Consider the following 18,727-nt stretch of genomic DNA (forward strand, 5'->3'; position numbering starts at 1 on the left):
AGAAAACAAAAGCAAAAACAGTGCCAAGCCCATGGTAAGTGCTCAGTACACTGTAATTGTTATTTTTATGGTTATTAGTCTCATCCTAAGTAAACACCTATGTAAACAAAATTAATATATTAATTCTTTCCTTGTGTGGTCACGGATTATTCTTTTAAAAATATTTTCTTGGATAATACATGCACATAGTCAACAATATTCCACCAATACTCGAGGATGTAGCATAAAACTCTCCTTCTTATCCTTGTTTCCATCCCGCCCCCTCTACCCTCTGCTACCCTACCAGATAATAACTGTTATAACTTCTTGTGCACCTTCCAGAGATGTTCTATATATAGAGATATATTTGTTTGAATGCATCTAGAACTTTGAAAAATGCGGCGAATACTAAAGGCTGCCGATTAGCCAAAGGAAAAAATTAGGTTTAGTCTCATTTGTATTTTGACTACACATTATATTAGTTGTACTTTACTGAGCACTTGCTGGGTGGTGGGCATTCTGCTGTTTCTTTACTCTCTATCAATGTATTACTTCGCTTAATGCCACAAAAATAAAATTAGTACCTGTGTAGCATCCACATTTTATAGATGAAGAAATTGAGGGCTAGGAAAGATGACCAGCTTCCTCAAAGTAGCTCAGCTAATAAGTAGAAATTTAGAGGGCAGGTAAGAAAGTTTTAGGAAAAAAATTAGAACCCAAATACATTGAATTTTTTCCTTTAAATTCCTTCTTTTATTTGTTTATTTTTGTATTTTTAGGGCCGTGCCCTTAGCATATGGAGGTTCCCAGGCTAGGGTTCAATCGGAGCTGTAGCTTCTGGCCTACACCACAGCCCCAGCAACGCCAGATCCGAGCTGTGTCTGTGCCCTCCACCACAGCTCATGGCAACATGGGATCCTTAACCCACTGAGCAAGGCCAGGGATTGAACCTGCAATCGCATGGATGCTAGTCAGATTCATTTCCTCTGAGCCACGACGGGAACTCTTGAATTACTTCTTTTATTTTACCTTTCCTTCCCGTCCCTCTTTACATGCCACCATCTTCATCTGCTGGAAACAAGTCAGAGTCCGAACTCTTTGCCTAGGCTCCACTTCAGTTCACCCTGCACCCGCTTCCGTGTTTTGCTCTTTCTAAAATTCATTTTCATCAACCACTTGCTTGCTCAAAAAGCCTCATTAGCTCCACACCTCCTAGACAATCCATGTGTCTTGGCTTACTAAGGCCTGCCTTTATCTGGAGTTACTCGAGCCATCTGGTTTCATTGCCCATTGTGAGCCTAGTCATGCAGAGTAGTCCTCAATAACGCCCATAGAATTGAGTAATTGATAAGCCTAACTTCTAAAAGCTAGTCAGTAATTTCTTTAGGGACACATCTTGAAATAAAAACAACTTAAAAAATTGTCCTTCATAGAGAATGAGGAATTTTTTTTTTAACAATTTCAATTTCCAATGTTTGTGATTTGAATAGTGCAAAATTACATTTTCTGTGACCTACATTCTTTGGAACTACAGGTTAATTATTGGCTGAAAATTTGGGAAGGTGAAAAGGCAGTTATAAATTTTAATTTCTTTTTCCAGGGAGCCAGAGTTTGAGACACAGCAGTATTCCTAGTCAGACAATACAAAGCTTTGTTTAAACTGGAACACACTCCAATACCTTGACCTTGCCTTGGAAGAAAGGGCCTGGCATGAAGGTACAATTACTTGATAGTCTAGAGAATGGAAACGCATCATAAAGCCAATTTGTAGGATTTGCAAAGGACTCGCTGCTGATACAGACTTTAAATGTTGCCCTACTCCAGAGGAATCATGACACCGCTTGGCTATGGCATTGCCTGTTGAGATACTGGCAAGGGGTGTTAGCATAATTTGGCAGAATACAGTGCATTGTGGGAAGAACAGATTGCCTTGGCCTGGCGAGTTGTCTCCTGTCCAACAAGCTGCTGTGCTCTGCTTGCTAATAATAAGGCCCGCCCAGGCCATTTCTATGAGAGTGAGCGAAGGCCCTAGAAAGCTGCTGTATGTCTTGCTTATCTATTTATCCCCAGTGCCAACCACATTTCCTGGCACAGAGTAGGCACTGAGGAAATGTTTGTTTGGTGAATAGGTGATGCAGGCACTATTTGTCCATGAAGGGGCCTTTGGATATCAGCTTTTTCCAAGCCTAATGGACTTGGCTCATGGACTGCTGCAAATTTTCTAGCAATAGAGAATTTCTATTCTCTATTGTACATTGGGAGTTTCTGATCCATGAAGCTCCTTAATGACATCCAGAGACCTATGGGATTAGAAATAATAACACAGGACATGCTAGTGATGTACACGAAAGTATGTTTGAGCACGTGCTATTACCTGCATGTCATGGATCTGTCATTGAAAGGATACTTCTGAGCAGAGGGCCCAATAAACTTCATGCCTACTTTAATCTCTGACATTTTCTTTTTGTCCTCCTGAACTTGTTGGGAAAACCGAGGCAGTATGGCCTCTTGTAAGAAATGTTAATAACATTTCTTACTTGTTGTCTTGAGGTCAGGCTTGAATATTCAGGACCTAGGAGAAACTACTGACAGTTAATACTGAGAGGACTTCAAATGAGTAGAGAAATACATTAGTAGAGTGGGGCTGCATAGAGGTGGGGGTAGTTTGTGTTTAGCAGTGATCTTTGTTTTCCCTGTTCTGCTAGCCTCAGTGGTATTTGTAGTAAATATTGCAGTGTACCCCCCAGGATGCCCTTTATTTATTTTAAAAACTTTATTGCACTATAGTTGATTTACAGCATTCTGTTAGTTTTCAGGTGTACAGCAAAGCAAATCAGTCATATACATATATATGTGTGTATATATATACACACACACACACATATATATCTCCACTCTTTTTCAGATTCTTTTCCTGTCTAGGTTATTATAGGCTGTTGAGTAGAGTTCCCTATGCTATATAGTAGGTCCTTGTTACTTATCTATTCTATATATAGTAATGTGTATATGTCAACCCAAAACTCCCAATTTATCTGCCCCCCTCACATTTCCACCTTGGTAAACGTAAGTTTGACTTTAAGATCTGTGAGTCTGTTGCTGTTTTGTAAATAAGTTATTTTGTATCATTTAAAAAATTAGATTCCACATGTAAGTGATATCTTATGACAGTTGTCTTTCTCTATCTAACTAACTTCACTTATTATGATCATATCTAGCTTCATCTATGTTGCTGCAAAGGGCATTATTTAATTTTTTTATGAATGACATTCCATTGTACATATGTGTCACATCTTCTTTATCCATTCCTTTGTCAGTGGACATCTAGGTTGCTTCCATGTCTTGGCTAAATTCTGCTGCACATTGAGGTGCATGTATCTTTTCAAATTATGGTTTTCTCCAGATATATGCACAGGAATGGGATTTCTAGATGGTATAGTAGTTCTATATTTAGTTTTTTTGAGGACCCTCCATAATGTTTTCCACAGTGGTTATACCAATTTACTTTCCCACCAACAGTATAAGGGTTCCATTTTCTCCACACCTTCTCCAGCATTTACTATTTATAGACTTTTTGATGATAGCCATTCTGACGGGTGTGAGGTGATACTTCACTGTAGTTTTGATTTGCATTTCTCTAATAATTAGAATTATTATGAGGATCTTTTCATGTGCTTTTTGTCCATCCCTCTGTCTTTGGAGAAATGTCTGTTTAGATGTTCTGCCCATTTTTTGATTGGGTTGTTGACATGTTTATATATTTTGGAAATTAATCCCTTGTTGATCACTTCATTTGCAAATATTTTCTCCCATTCTATGAGTTTTCTTTTCTTTTCTTTTTTTTTTTTTATTTTCCCACTGTACAGCAAGGGGGGTCAAGTTATCCTTACATGTATACATTACAATTACATTTTTCCCCCCACCCTTTCTTCTGTTGTAACATGAGTATCTAGACAAAATTCTCAATGCTATTCAGCAGGATCTCCTTGTAAATCTATTCTAAGTTGTGTCTGATAAGCCCAAGCTCCCGATCCCTCCCACTCCCTCCCCCTCCCATCAGGCAGCCACAAGTCTCTTCTCCAAGTCCATGATTTTCTTTTCCGAGGAGATGTTCATTTGTGCTGGATATTAGATTCCAGTTATAAGTGATATTCTTTTCTTTTTGTTTGTGGTTTTCTTTGCTGTGTAAAAGTTTTTAAGTTTAATTATGTCCCATTTATTTATTTTGTTTTTATTTTCATTACTTAAAAGGTGGATTGAAACAGATATTACTATCTCAGAGAGTTTTCTGCCTATGTTTTCCTGTAAGAGTTTTATAGAATCTGGCCTTACATTTGTGTCTTCATCCATTTTTGAGTTTAATTTTGTGTATGGTGTCAGAGAATGCTCTAATTTAATTCTTTTACATGCAGCTGTCCAGTTATTTCCAGCACTACTTATTGAAGAGACTGTCTTTTCTCCATTCTCCCTTGTATATTCTTGCCTCCTTTGTTATAAATTAGTTAGCCATAGGTGCATGGGTTTATCTCTGGAGTTTCTTTTCTTTTCTTTTTGTCTTTTTATGACTGCACACACAGCATATGGAGGTTCCCAGGGTAGGGGTCGAATTGGAGCTGTAGCCTTCACCTTATGTCGCAGCCATAGCAATGCCAGATCTGAGCTGCATCTGTGACCTACATGTTACAGCAATGCCAGATCCTTAACCCCCTGAGCAAGGCTAGGGATTGAACCTGCATCCTCATGGATTCCATTCAGATTCATTTCCGCTAAGCCATGATGGGAACTCCCTATCTCAGGACTTTCTATCCTGTTTTGTTGATCTATATTTCTGTTTTTGTGATAGTACCATATTGTTTGTTGAGTGTAGCTCTGTAGTATAGTCTGAAGTCAGGGAGTCTGATTCCTTTAGTTCCATTTTTCTTTTTCAAGATTGCTCTGGGTATTCAGGGTCTTTTGTGTTTCTATACAAATTTAATTTTTTCTCTGTCTGGGAAAAGCATCTTAAGACCTGGAAACCAGCGATTTCAGAACAGTCCACGAGCCACTCTACCGATCCCAGCTAATCCGGATTCAGACCGGCCCCCATCTTGAATCGGTTCTTTCCAATCCTGTTGCTGTTGGTCCTGAAGTCTTGTTTTTTATAAGCGGACAAGACTGGTGTCTTATCTGAGGTCAGCAACCAAGGGCTGGACTCCTGAGACTCCAGCTTTTACCCTGCAGGGCATGTCCCCATACAGAGATAGTTACACGACCCCTTAAATTTTGCTGGTATGTTGTGCTGTTTGACCTTACACCCTTAAACCTCTCAGAATTTACCAATGTCAGTGAATTTAATAAAAATAGTGTTCTACCCGTAAAAAAAAAAAAATTAATTTTTTTTTCTAGTTCTGTGAAAAATGCCATTGGTAATTTGGTAGAGATTGCATTGACTCAGTAGGTTGCCTTGGGTAGTATGGTCATTTTGACAATATTGAGTCTTCAAATCTAAGAACATGGCATATCTTTCTAGAACCCTCTTTATGACAGAGGCATTTATGCCCATTCACTGATGGCTTGTAGCTGAGTCCTTCTCTGAAAATTGCCCTTAGGTGAAGAAAGCTGCCTTGCCAAGTTCACAACCCCTCACGCCTAGAGGCAGCTTCAATCAGTGACTGTTTGAAGCTGGATACAAAAGCCTGGTCCTTTAGCGTTGGTTGTAAGGCTAATGCCTCTGTTGCAACTGCATTGCTGTTTATGCTACCTCTGTCCAATCTTGCCTTTCTCATCCTGTTTTTGAAGGCAATCTTTATAATCCTCTTGCATGCCAATTTCAGAGTTGAAGAGGCTGTTTTCTGGAGAACCTGGGAGAAGTGCTCATTTCCTTCCCTTTGATACCCTGGTATAGGATGCATTTCCATTTTTTTTCTGTATCAAAACTTGTCTTTAGAATACAGTCCAATAATTTCTTCATGCTAAAAAGTAAATTTAAATGTAATAATCCACTCCTTCTTCATTTTAAGGGATGCCTGACACTTAGGACAAAGGAGTAAATGGGCCTTTATGGGATTTCAGGCAACTGAGTCGGGGACTATTTCCAGGTGCCTAAAAGAAGGCACCACTCAAGTGCCTCTGAAATGCTGCCCCACAGGTAGGCTCCTGGTGGTGAGGCTGCTTCCTGTTAGAGCCAGCAGCTCACTGTGGCCCTGCATTTGGCTCTCTGCATCTCAGAACAACAGCCCTATCCTCGGCACATTAGAAGAGAGAAACTCAGTTTTTTTTTCCCTATCAGCAGTCCCTTGACCTTCACCTGGGCACTGTCCAAATTTCCTGCCTCTAAATTTGAGTATTTTCAAGGAAGCAAAAAGCAAATAGTTCAAGTTAACCAATATATCTTGAACAGCTCAACCATTTCTTTTATTGGGTCAGCTTCCAGATTTCCCAGGCATTATTCATTCCTTTTTCTTTTTCAGTGGCACTCTGAAGTGCTTCATGCTCTCTATTCTCACAGTTAAAAGTTATCCATTAGTGATTCATTAGCATTATGTGATAGGGGCTGTGTCACTGTCACTTCTCCATCCCTGGTTCCCGGCCATTATGCTGGCATAGAAGCAGTTGTTCCGTAGCGGTTTGAACAGTTAAGTAAATCAATGAGCACCTCCTAGTGCAAGACACTCTAAAATACAACAGGGGATAAAAGTGATACAAATAGCTAAGACTCCTGACGTACTAATTTAGCTGTAACCTTGAACAAGCATGACAGATGCGAGGCAATTATAAAGGACCTTGACTTTTGCTTTTCTCTATCCCTCTAAGTCATTGGTTATGCTTAGGTAAGACAAGTAATTAAACTATCCATTCCTTATTATTGTAAAACTGGTGAGCTTGATTTAACATTGAGGCTTCTCTTGCCCCAGCTCAGGGATGACAGAGAGGGGAAATTTGCAGTTAGAGAAGGACGTGTGGTGGCTCCCTCTCATTCCTCATCTAACGCTTTTCTTTTTCCTTCAGCCATCTTGCTAGCCACAGTTTCTGAATCTCCAGTGTTGGCATGTCCAGAAGAGAAAGGGGAACAAGATGTTTTTACTGGAACAATATTTAGCAGGAATTGTGCATTTGGGTAAAGCAGGTGAGTAATTTGACTCTTTGTAGACTAATTTCCTGCCAACCTTTGGCTCCCTGTCCTACCTCCAAGAACTGGGACCTCCTGTCTATAGTTCCCTTGTTGTGGGGGGGGGTGTTCTGTTTAGCCTGTTGCTAATCCTTCCTAGACTTGACCATTTAATGGTACTTTCAGCTTCTCTCTGCTGAGGTCTATTTATCATTCCAGGTGACTGTCTAAGACAATCCAGTATTGGTTGGTTCTCTGGTTCTCTCTCTTGACTCACTTCTCATTCAAGAAAACTCCCTTTTATACCCACAAAGACCCTGAAACTCTGACAGACACAACCTCCTTTCCTTTGATGCATCTGTCATCAGCTCCTGGCAAGTCCAGATGCTAGGGCTCATAGTTCTCAGATGAGTGGCTTACACTGTCCACGGTGTTCTCCAAATGTGGGGCACACAGCGTCTCTCTGCATGGTCTCCCTGAAGCCTTCCACAGCTATCTTGAGGGAACAAGACAGGCACCCTGTTTCTTTCCCTAGACATGCCAACTATCCATTCCCCAAACTCTCTGTACTCATTGCCTTCCTTTTAATTTCTCCGAACATGTTAATAGCTGGAGATGGATGGTCAGCCGAGTGCTGCAAACTGATTTTCTTCCAGCTCCTTTTTGTAATTCCTGTGTGGTGTTTTTAACTTTGGAACATGGCCTCTACTATCTTTATGTATCAACCCAAACTGAGAAAGAGAAATGCCATTTTTAATCCCGTTTTAATAGTCTGTTTTTCTATGTGCCAGGTACTGACCCCAGATTTCCATGCATTAATTCTTTCAAATACAGAAAATCTACGTATGAAGAAATAAGGGATAAGGAAGGTAAGTAATCTGCCAAATTTCACCCAACTAGCAAGTAGCAGAGCCAAAATTTAAACCTGACCGCTTGAATCTGAAGCTGCTGCTGTGAATCACTGTCCCGCCTCCTCTCATAAATGAAGCTCAGAGCAGACCCTTGGGAAATGTACAGGCTGGTGGGGAGGAGGTGAAGAAGAATTAAATAATTGTAGGACATGACATAACAAAATAGCCTAGAAAGAAAATTCTAGGCAGGTTCAAAGGAGAAAAATAACGCATCCAATTTGGGAAATAAGTCTTCATGGAGGACATAGGCCTTTAAAAGTGAACAGATACACCTGAAACTAGCACAAAATTGTAAATCAATTATACCTCTATACAATAGTGAATAGAACTCTGCTACTGGTTGAAATGGCAGGAAAAGGATTTCTGGCCATGGCCAAATGAGAATAAAGCAGGAAGTAGCTGTGGGACCAGTGAGAACCTAGTTTGACTGAAGATACAGAAAATGGCTAGGGGAGCTAGGGACAATGAGATGAAAAACTTTGCAGCTGGAATGTCAGGGTGATGATTTTATCTCATTTAAAGGGTCATGGGGAGTAAGCAAAGGGAGGTGGGAAGAGATGCAAGAGACATTGTAGAAACAGGTGAGAGGACTAGGCATTTGATGGGATGTAGGAGAGACGGGAGAGGAGGATTCGAAACGCTGGGTAACTGGGCAAGTGAGTTATCCTGAGGGAAATGGAGATGGAAGGAGGAGGGCCCCCCTTCCTCCTTTTTTAAATTTTGTAAAACATGTTGAATTGAGATTTTGGATGAAGCTAATGGTGCATATATGCTAAGCAGAGTATGAAACATGTATGATTTCATTTAATCCTACAAACAAAATCTTATCATGCAGATCTTATCAGAAGATCTGCTTTTTTTCCCTCATTTTGTCTTTCTCACCCATCAGATTCCCTGAAAGAGGCACTTTCTTAACATTCGGCCTGAGACTCTAGCCCAATGTCAGGCACATGATATGTCCTTAATAAACATCAAAACAAATGAACATCTGAAGTTATAATTTCTGAAAATATACTGTGTGCTCTACTCCCCTCAATTCCCCCCCTCATCCTGGGAACATACAAAGGTGAGTGAGTTATTTGGGCAGCAGCCCCACTGGGAGAAACACAGTTGACTCACTTCTGGTGGCACCTGTGTTAGTAGGAGCTGCTAAGCTTCAGACAGAATGATAAGCCTTAGAAGAAGGACATCTTTTGATCTGGCCAGTCATTATTAGAGCTGCCGCTTTGGCAGGGAGATCATAATCACGGGTCACATGGAGAGGAGGGGGACTCAACTGTCCTGAAATTATCTAGAGCACCCAGGTATTGCTGAGGGTGTCCTGGGTGAGAATCTGACAAAAATGGATCCATTTTCCATGAGGCTTCCTGAAAGTTGTCTGTGTTCACCCAGAGGCTGTAGAAAGTTAGTTTATTGGGATTTGTCTGTTTGTTGAGTTTTCTTTTAGTTCCTTGCAGTCTAGAGAACTGGGGCTAACCTACCTGGATATGATCTAGGTTGATTTTTTTGGGTAGCCTCTGTATATGGACTCGTAGGTTTTTCTGAGCAGTGTACTATCATTACTGTAGAAAAATCTTCTAAGCCCTGAGCATATTGATGGCACTGATGGGTTGCCACAGATCCATCTGCACAGTCTCACTTGTCTTTCCCACAACCGTCAGTCCTTATTTTACGAGATGTGCTGGGAGTCAATGGTGCAGTCCAAGCCAGGGTACAGAATTTTATTTATACTGTTCCAGAATTAAATTATACTGAGATTCACCCAGGTTGTTCCAACTTAGTAACTGACAGTACAATTCCTTTAATTGTTCAGATTAAAAACTTTGGAGTTGTCCTTGCCTCCCCTCTTTATCTTACCTTACTTACGTTAAGCCCTTTGGCAAATCCTATTAGCTCTTCTTCAGAGTATGTTCATAATCTTGCCATCTCTAACCTACTGCAACCTATGATTGACCCTTGCTTGAATCGTTCCAGTGTCTTCTCAGTTGCTGTCCCATTTTCCATATGGATTGTACTGTTTGGGTTGTTTTCCACACAAACTCCAGAGAGATCCTTTTATTTTTCATTTTATTAAAAATTTATTATAGTTGATTTACAATGTTCTATCAATTTCTGCTCTACAGCAAAATAAGCCAGTTTTCATATATATGTATGAAAAATATATACATATATATGTATATAACACACATATACACATTCTTTTTCGCATATTATTTTCTATCATATTCTATCACAAATTATTGAATATAGTTCCTTGTGCTATACAGCAGAACCAGAGATATCCTTTTAGTATTCAGTTAAATCATTTTGTTAATTTATTCTAAATCTCCCGAGGGCTTCCCATCCCCCTTAGTTCGCCATGTGTATGGCTATTGTGACCAAGTGATTTGACCACTCTAGGATGAGAATGAACAATTGTGCCTTGGCATCCTGCCTGGCTTTTTGCTGGGGAAAAAAAAGTCAGTAGATCCTGGGAGTTCCTGTTATGGCTCAGTGGTTAACAAACTTGACTAGTATCCATAAGGACTTGGGTTCCATCCCTGGCCTTGCTCAGTGGGTTAAGGATCTGGCGTTGCTATGAGTTGTGGTGTGGGCTGCAAATGTGGCTCGGATCCCATGTTGCCGTGGCTGTGATGTAGGCTGGCAGCTACAGCTCTGATTGGACTGTTAGCCTGGGAACCTCCATATGCCACAGGAACGGCCCTAGAAAAGGCAAAAAGACCAAAAAAAAAAAAAAAAAAAAAAAAAGTCTGTAGAACTGGAGGCTGTCATTTCAATGTTGGGACCCTAGATGGCACTCTGGGACCATGCAAGATTTTCCCTGACTTGCTGCTTTTGTGGGGCACAGATTTTGCAAGTCATTTCAGGTTGAAACCTTTCAGTAAGTAGCCTGGACTAAAACTGACTAAGAAGACTGAATTTTGCTAAGAATTTTAAAAATATATCTTTTAAGGGAACAAATTATAGCTTGGAAAAAATAAACTGGATAAGTTCTGAATTCTCTAAGAGAAACGCTGACATTTCTATTTGAGAGTATAGGAAGCTGGGGGTGTCAGGGATGGGTGTGGTGGGAGAAGCATCTGGGGGCTTAGACTCCAAGTAGGGGCTTGTGTGCACAGCTGAGGGGTGTCTGAGTAGAGGCTTTGGTATTTGAGAAAAGAGTCTGAAAACTTTTATCTAAATAGGTCATATTTACAAAATGTCTTATTCTTTCTTTTGAGGCTGAAGACAAGAGCTCATTAACTAAGAATTCAGATATTGGAGGTAGTGGTCAGAAGATTTCATGTGTTTAGGTGAATTTTAAGGGTGGAAGAAGCCAGTTTTTCCCCTTCAGGTTGTGGGAGTTAAATTTTGTGTGTGTATGTGCGTGCGTGAGAGAGAGAGAGAGAGAGAGAGAGAGGGAGAGGGAGAGGGAAAGGTTTCCTTATGATTCCAGGTGTAGCAGGAATAAGGAGAGCAGGTCCAGCTTTTCCTGGAAGGTACCCCACCCCAGCCCTCACTTAAGCGGGTAGCTGTTTCCTGAAGGATCCCTTTGGGCTTCTCCTGGGACTGATGTTCTGGGTAGCAGAGTCAGAGGAGAAGGCTGCCACCTTGAAAGCTCTGGGAAGACCCAGCAAGGAGTTATTTATTTATTTTTTTAAGTCTTTTTTTTTTTTTTTTTTCCTTTTAGGGCTGCACCCATGGCATATGGAGGGTTCCAGGCTAGGGGTCCAGTCAGAGCTGTATCTGCTGGCCTATACCACAGCCACAGCAATGCCAGATCTGAGCCGCATCTGTGACCTATACCCGGCTGGCGGCAACACCCGATTCTTAACCCACTGAGTGAGGCCAGGGATTGAACCCACATCCTCATGGATACTAGTTGGGTTCGTTAACCACTGAGTCATGATGGGAACTCCCCAGCAAGGAGTTATGACAGTGTATCCTCATGGCCTATGTTCTTCCTGATCTGCACATGGCATTGCTGGCTATTGGAGCCTAGAGGGGCAGGTGAAATCATAGTTTCTTATCATGCACTGAAGAGTATCCAGGGGACTCAGGATAGAAACAGAGGCTGAGAGGGAAGGCTCAGAAAGTTCCCTCTGGGGCATCCCCTTTTCCCTTATTGAAATAAGGATGGGTTCCAGCTCCACAGCTCAGGGGGTGACACTGGGCAAGTTAAGGAGCTTTATACAGCTCAGTCTCTTCATCGGAACAAATATGAAAAAATCTGAAAAAGCTGAAGAAATGCACTGAACAGCGTTAAACGGGGAAGGAAGACTTAGTTTGAGGCTATGGCAATAGAGGAGAACTCCACTGTCCTGAGACAAAATGCAGGCTGAGCTAATGGAAAAGTACAAGAATATGATAAAGGCAGGCTGGTCCAGGTGACTGAGCCATCTCATCTGTGTTTACTAATTGGTGCTTATAGAAATTAGGCTCCTACCCTCCCACAGAGGCTGGGAGATGAGGGTGCTTTGATTACATTTCACGGGGATGATTCCCAGGTCCTTGAGAGGTGACTGACCTCTCAGAGGGGAGAAAAAGACTCTATAATGAAAAATTTTCTAAAATAAACCTCAGAAAAGAGGTTAGGGGCCTAGAGGAAAGAAGAAAACTGTTTCAGGTTTCCTCAAACTCAGGGGATGTTGAGGTCATCTTGGTCTGCACAATAGGTGTAATAATAGTATATTATATAATAATAACATACCAATCTCATAGGCATTTTGTAGGGATTAAACAGGATGAGGCTTGCAATGCATGGACGGAGGACCTGCCTGGTAGGGCAAATGGAAGCTGTTACGCTGATAGTTATTAGGATTTTGAGTGACAGAATTGCTTACATTAGTTCTTCTGAAGACCTTTTGTAATAATTTGTAAAAGTACCAAAAAAAAAAATCTTTGTTTTCTAAAAGCTACTGTACATAAATGAGATATTTTATATGTGTATGCATTCATGAAAAAAAAAAAGCTAGAGATTATTTTGGAACTAAAAGACAGACGAACCTCTTTTTAGAGCCCAAATTCTACAACAGTGAAGGCCAACACTTTTATATACAATCTGCTACATAAGAGAGTAACATCTGAGGACCTATTTATTTTTTACTAGCTTGTCTTCTGTCCAGAAGGTCAAAACCCATAAAATAAACGAAGTCAGTCTCTTGACTCATTGCTCTGCATGACTTGCTGAGATTTCAAAGCTGCTGTTTTGCTTGTAGAGTCCCTACTTTCTTAAAAGTTAGGGGACATTTCTTGTTTTATCTTGGACTTGCAAGAGAGAAGTTCTTTCTAAACAGTGTTTGACAAGAGCTACTAACTGTGCAGAAACCATGTACCTAATCCTTTTTTCCACCATTAGAAGGAGACCAAAATGATTTAGTATCTGCGTTGATATCTTTTAAAGGGGCTCCCTTGGAATTGAGGGTTTCAGAAGCCAAGGACCAGCACTTTTTGGGTTGTTCTGTAATATGACAGAGGAGAGTCTGGGTGGAAGGACCTCTCTGAGAGGTCACAGTACAACTCAGACATCTGGAGAGAGGCTCTGAATCTTCCTAAAAGTGATCTTTTTTTCTAATAAAAATGTGAGGGTGTTTGGCTCTTTTTAATGGAAGAAAAAGATGTCAGATTAAAAAATGTTTAAGTCTAAATTCTTCTAATTTCTTTCCCTCCCTTGAGTTAAATCCACCTGCTTTCTACCATAAATCCGAAGCACTGATATAATGTACTTACTCTGATTCCAAATGAATAAACACAAATTTTATTGCTGTAAGTAATCTTTTTTGGTTTTCAAAATCCTCTCAGAAGAAAAATATCATTTAGGCTTGCTGTACCTTTTAATCCTTATTTTACAGAGAATTGCTCAGGTCATGCGTTTATTTGTATACGGATCTTAGGACCACATAGGCAGTCTAAGTACCCTGGTGCCATTCTAACGTCTTCTGAATGGCTCCAGATCAGAAGAATTTAGTCCTGTTCATCCTAATGTAGACCATCCTTCCTGACAGCATCTTTGTGGGCTCCCTGCCTCCTCCTAAGCAAGCAGTGTGATGGATGCCAGGTGATGCCTCAACGTCCTTCAGTTTGCTCTTCAAATTATATGGCCCTGACCTTCTTTATGTGACTATGTAACTTTTAGTTTTGGGACATTTTATATTGTGCCAGTCTTGCAAAAGAACAGAGACTTTTTTTCTTTTTACAGCTGCACCCCCAGCATATGGAAGTTCTCAGGGCTAGGGGTCAAATGAGAGCTACAGCTGCCTATGCTATAGCCACAGCAACACTGGATCTGAGCTGCCCCTGCAAACTATGCAACAGCTTGGGGCAACACCAGATCCTTAACCTACTGAGTGGGGTCAGGGATTAAACCTGCCTCCTCAAAGAGATGTCAGATCCTTAACCCACTGAACCACAGTGGGAACTCAGACTCCTTAAATAGGGGTCTTGGGCACAGAATTTCTTTCTGAAAGAAGTAAATGTACATAGACAATTTGAGTCTCCCTGAAGAAAGTAAAAATGTGAGAAAGATAAACACTCTGGTAATAGTAGCTAGTTCCTATTTTAAGTAAAGCAACTTTTATTGTATTATGTTAGCTCACACTGAGAACTGCTACAGTGGACCAAAACCCATGTTCCATTGAACCCAGCCCTGAAACCCAAGTATTCATGGACACATTTTGGGGAAGTCTACCTTTTTAAGCAAATTTAACGGGAGGTTAAGTTATGGCTCTGAAGATGGCACTCAAGCCCATGGATTTGAAATCTCAAGTATTAAAAGGAGGTAGCAAGATAGGAACTAATAGCACAGCCAAGAAGTGACAAGAGGTAGGAGCGGGGAGAGGTTTCTGGAGTCTGGATGATGAGGCAGGTTGGTGACCTGAAATAAATAGGCAGCCAGATATTTCTCCAGCAAAGATGGGTTTATTTGGGATCAGCATAATATTGCAGTCAGCAGGGATCTGCAACCATGGAGACCAAGTGGAAGTTCCCACTTTGTAAGGAAAGGAGGATGCTTTCCTAGAGGGGAGAAGGAAGCTGGGAGGACTGTAGTAGACAAAGAATCTGTGGCTTTTCTTTTGCCAAGTTTTTGTCAGAAAGCAGTCTTCTTCCTCCTGGGTTCTCCGCCATTGCAGGGTGCGAGAGCTCCCCCTTCTGGTCTCCATACTTTAGTTAATTAAGATTCCGGTTTAATATTTTTTTTACAGACATCACCAAGTTCAGTTTGAAATGGAGCCCTCAGGGACCAGTTTGCACTTAGCAGCGCTTGTTCCTCAGGCTATTATGAAATACCAGCCTGTCTGCTGATGTCATGAATTTCAGCAGGTGACACCCTGGCCCTATATTTTACCAACAACATTTAGACTTGAGGCATCCCCACTCTATCCCTGTACTGCTGCTCCATTCCTCTGTGTTGCATTCTGGGAAATCCCTTTAGCTCTGTCTTCCAGAAGCATTAATTTTCTCTTAAAACCTGTCTAGCCCACTATTTAACCATTACATTAACTTAAAAAAAATTCAATGACTCATTTCTAGAATTTCTTTCTCCCTCCTACAAATACATTTAGAAAAAAATAATGTTATGCTTTTAGCTTTTGAATGTATTCCTTTGCTTCTTTAGATTGTTCTGTATTTGCCACATCAGGTGTGAATTCTCCCATTTATTGTACAGTTGGCTGTCTTTTGTGCTGGTAAATTTCCTCTTGTTCTTTTTAGTGTTTATGAGCCCATCTTCAGAGGGAATTTTCTTTTGCAAGAGTCCAATGGGTACTTTGGATGGATGGTAGAGATCATTTTTACATTAGTTTCTCCACTTGGGTTTTCATACTTTGTGGGCAGCAAAAAGGTGGTGAGAATTTGGGCTCCACTCCTACACACAGGGCCAATTTGGTGTTTTGCATTCTCAGGATTTACTCTTCATCAAAAGCTTAGGAAGCTCCACTTAAGACCTTGAACTGGGGACAGATTGTTTTAGTTACTGGTCTGTGGAGGGATAATTCCTTTTTAACTCCCTAGTTTCTTCAGGAAGCAATTTCAGCTCCTCACCAAGAATGGGCCTGTAATTTTTAAAAACAGTCCTTAACTGGTGGCTAAAACACTAGTTCGTAGAGAGTCTGTCAGTTGATATTGAATGTTAAGAGTGAAATTCTAAGAATTCTCATTAACAAAAAAAGGTCTTTTTCCTCCCGATGAGAAGAATTTGCTTCTGGGTGAGGTAGTCAAGGCCCATGGAAGCAAGAGGAATCGTCAAGGTGCATGAGGGGTCTGCCTGACCTGCCTGGGCTCTCACCACATGCTCATTTTCCTTGTGCTGTTAACGTCTGATTCCTCTGCGACTGAGGGGATCATTAATAAAGCTACCACAGCCCCAGACTCCCAGTGCTCCATGCCACCTGTGAAGTTTTAAAGTAGAAAACGAGGCCCTGCTATCCTAGTAGAATGGTGCTGGGACACCAGTGGGCAGTTGGAGAAATCTGACTGTGCTTTGTCACAAGAAAGATGGCCTTCCTGGAGACCCAACTTATGCAGAGGCACACAATTAGCTGGCTAATTTTGAGTCCATGGTTCTTGTTATTAGACCTGCCTTTTTGGACACTTACAGGACTAATTTTCTCAAGAATGGAAAAACTTGGCAGGCAATGACATAGGATAGCATATCTGCTTTTCTTTCTTGACTCTCAACTCACTCCAGGAAGAAAATGTGTTGATGTTAAAGGTAAATTTTTCTGCATAAGGATGTTCCCTATTATTAAAAGGCTTCTGAGGGGGATAAATCACAATAATTCACATTTCTGTTAAATCAAGAATTGCCAATTTAGGAGTTCCTGTCATAGCACAGTGGGAACGAATATGACTTGGAATCGTGAGGTTGTGGGTTCGAGTCCTAGCCTTGCTCAGTGCATTAAGAATCCGGTGTTGCCATGAGCCGTGGTGTAGGTCACAGATGCAGCTCAGATCCTGTGTTGCTGTGTCTGTACCATAGGCCGGTAGCTAAGCTCCAATTCGACCCCTAGCCTGGGAACCTCCATATGCTGCAGGTTCAGCCCTAAAAAGACAAAAAAAAGAATTGCCAATTTAGATAAGCTATTCCTTAGCCGTGTGACCCTCTCCAATTAAAACTGTATCTGTCTGGGCAGGGCTAAAACTTCCCAAAACTTAATTTATTGATAAAAATTAACAAAATGAATGGTCATAATTTAATCTAAGTTAATAAATTAATCTAATTTTGCATGATGCTTTTAATGACCATAAGCAATGACTTGTTATTTGGGGGCTAAAGTTGATGAGGCAAATATTTTCTAAGTTCCTACTGACTATTAAAATCACATTATAATATTAATGTAACTTGTTTATTTCATTTCTTCTTGGCATAAATATACAGTTAATTTTGTTAACTGTGTTCTAAAAACTATGCTAATACATGTAAAAGTTCCCAATTTATTTACTATAATTATTTTATAGATATTTACTTGGAAACACTTTCCCATTTTGTAGGTAGTGGCAAACACATTTCTCTGGGCCAAGGGAGGTAGAAATAATAATTTGTAGGGGCTCAAAATCAACTCTTTGTGAAACACAGCATTTTTTCATGGAAAGGCTTTGCTTCCGGTAAATCGTATTAGGATTGTCAAGAGCAAACATTTACTGGAAGCACATTAATAAAGCATGTCATTCACAACTGCAGTAGAATTTTAATTGAGTTCTGCAGCATTCGAGAAGGGAGGTATTTGGCCAAACCACTGCACCTCTCCACTTTATTCTCCCACTGATGTCCTCATCCTCCACTAATAAGTCTTTTATCTTCTATAGTCATTCAGGACAAATCATTTGCACAATTAACCCAAACCCACTTAATTAATGTCTGTGTGGTACAGCCTTTTTTCCTAAGCCATCTTTGGAAACTCTTTTAGAGGTCTATAAGTGTGGTTTTGATAATATATGAGTAAAGTCATTTCTTTTTCTGCCTTTGCTTTTGTAGCTGAAGAAATAGATGTTAGTGCATTAGATGGCTGAAGATCTTGACAGAATGGCATTTATTAATAATACTTATTAAATTATTTGCTGCACAGTGATCTGATAGACCAGTTCCTGACTATTTTTACAGTAAAATAAATTTTCTACCCCAAGGACAAATCCTTACTATAAACTTAGATTATATTCACTTGAGGAGGTAGGAAAATCATGCTCTGTGTCCCTCTATAAAGGTGATGTTCAAAAATTCTATTAAATTTATAGAACTTATTAAAATGCGGATTCTAGGAAAGAGATTCAATAAATCTAGGATGGAGCCAGAGAATCTGTATTTGAAAAAGAAAGAAGAATCTGTGGTGATTCTTATGTAGATGGTCCTTAGAACTTAATAAAAGAAGCACCATATCTAAAATTTCCTGATTTTATAGTGGATTTTTGTCAATAGGCAAGTTGTTTAACTTGTTGCCTTTGATGAATTTTAATATTACTTATTAAATCTGGTCATTTGATCCTGATCTTTTCTCTGAGTCTCAGTGTTTTTTTTAAAAAATATCAGGTTTTAATCACTCAGACCCCCAAATTCCCAAGTTGTAGTTGCTGCTATATAATTGCGTAATTAAAAACAGAAACAAAAAAACAAACTTACTAGATACAGTAGAGTGAGTCCTGTCTGTTTTAAAGTTGGTTAAGAAATGATATTCAGGAAAACAAAAAAGTTTCAATATAGCTGGTGGGAAGAGGCGGACATGCTGAAAAACAAACCCAGCCTGCTAATTATGCATTAAGTGAGAGCCTCCAATCCACAGTG

General features: G+C 40.3%; 1 long non-coding RNA gene across 8 annotated transcripts in view; it reads left to right on the plus strand.

The window, feature by feature from the left end:
- LOC102165722 overlaps positions 1–18,727 on the plus strand; it is a 160,454-nt gene that overhangs the window by 41,066 nt on the left and 100,661 nt on the right. For 7 of the 8 annotated variants that reach the window (XR_002338473.1, XR_002338471.1, XR_002338470.1 and 4 more), the window contains 2 exons: positions 6,964–7,081; positions 7,855–7,932. This is a non-coding gene — a long non-coding RNA (uncharacterized LOC102165722). Of the gene's footprint in view, positions 1–894; positions 1,696–6,963; positions 7,082–7,854; positions 7,933–18,727 lie in introns of those variants that run through there. The other variant, XR_002338477.1, reaches the window with a different exon arrangement.

The sequence above is a fragment of the Sus scrofa genome, chromosome 14, assembly GCF_000003025.6.
Source record: "Sus scrofa isolate TJ Tabasco breed Duroc chromosome 14, Sscrofa11.1, whole genome shotgun sequence".
Lineage (NCBI taxonomy): Eukaryota > Metazoa > Chordata > Mammalia > Artiodactyla > Suidae > Sus > Sus scrofa.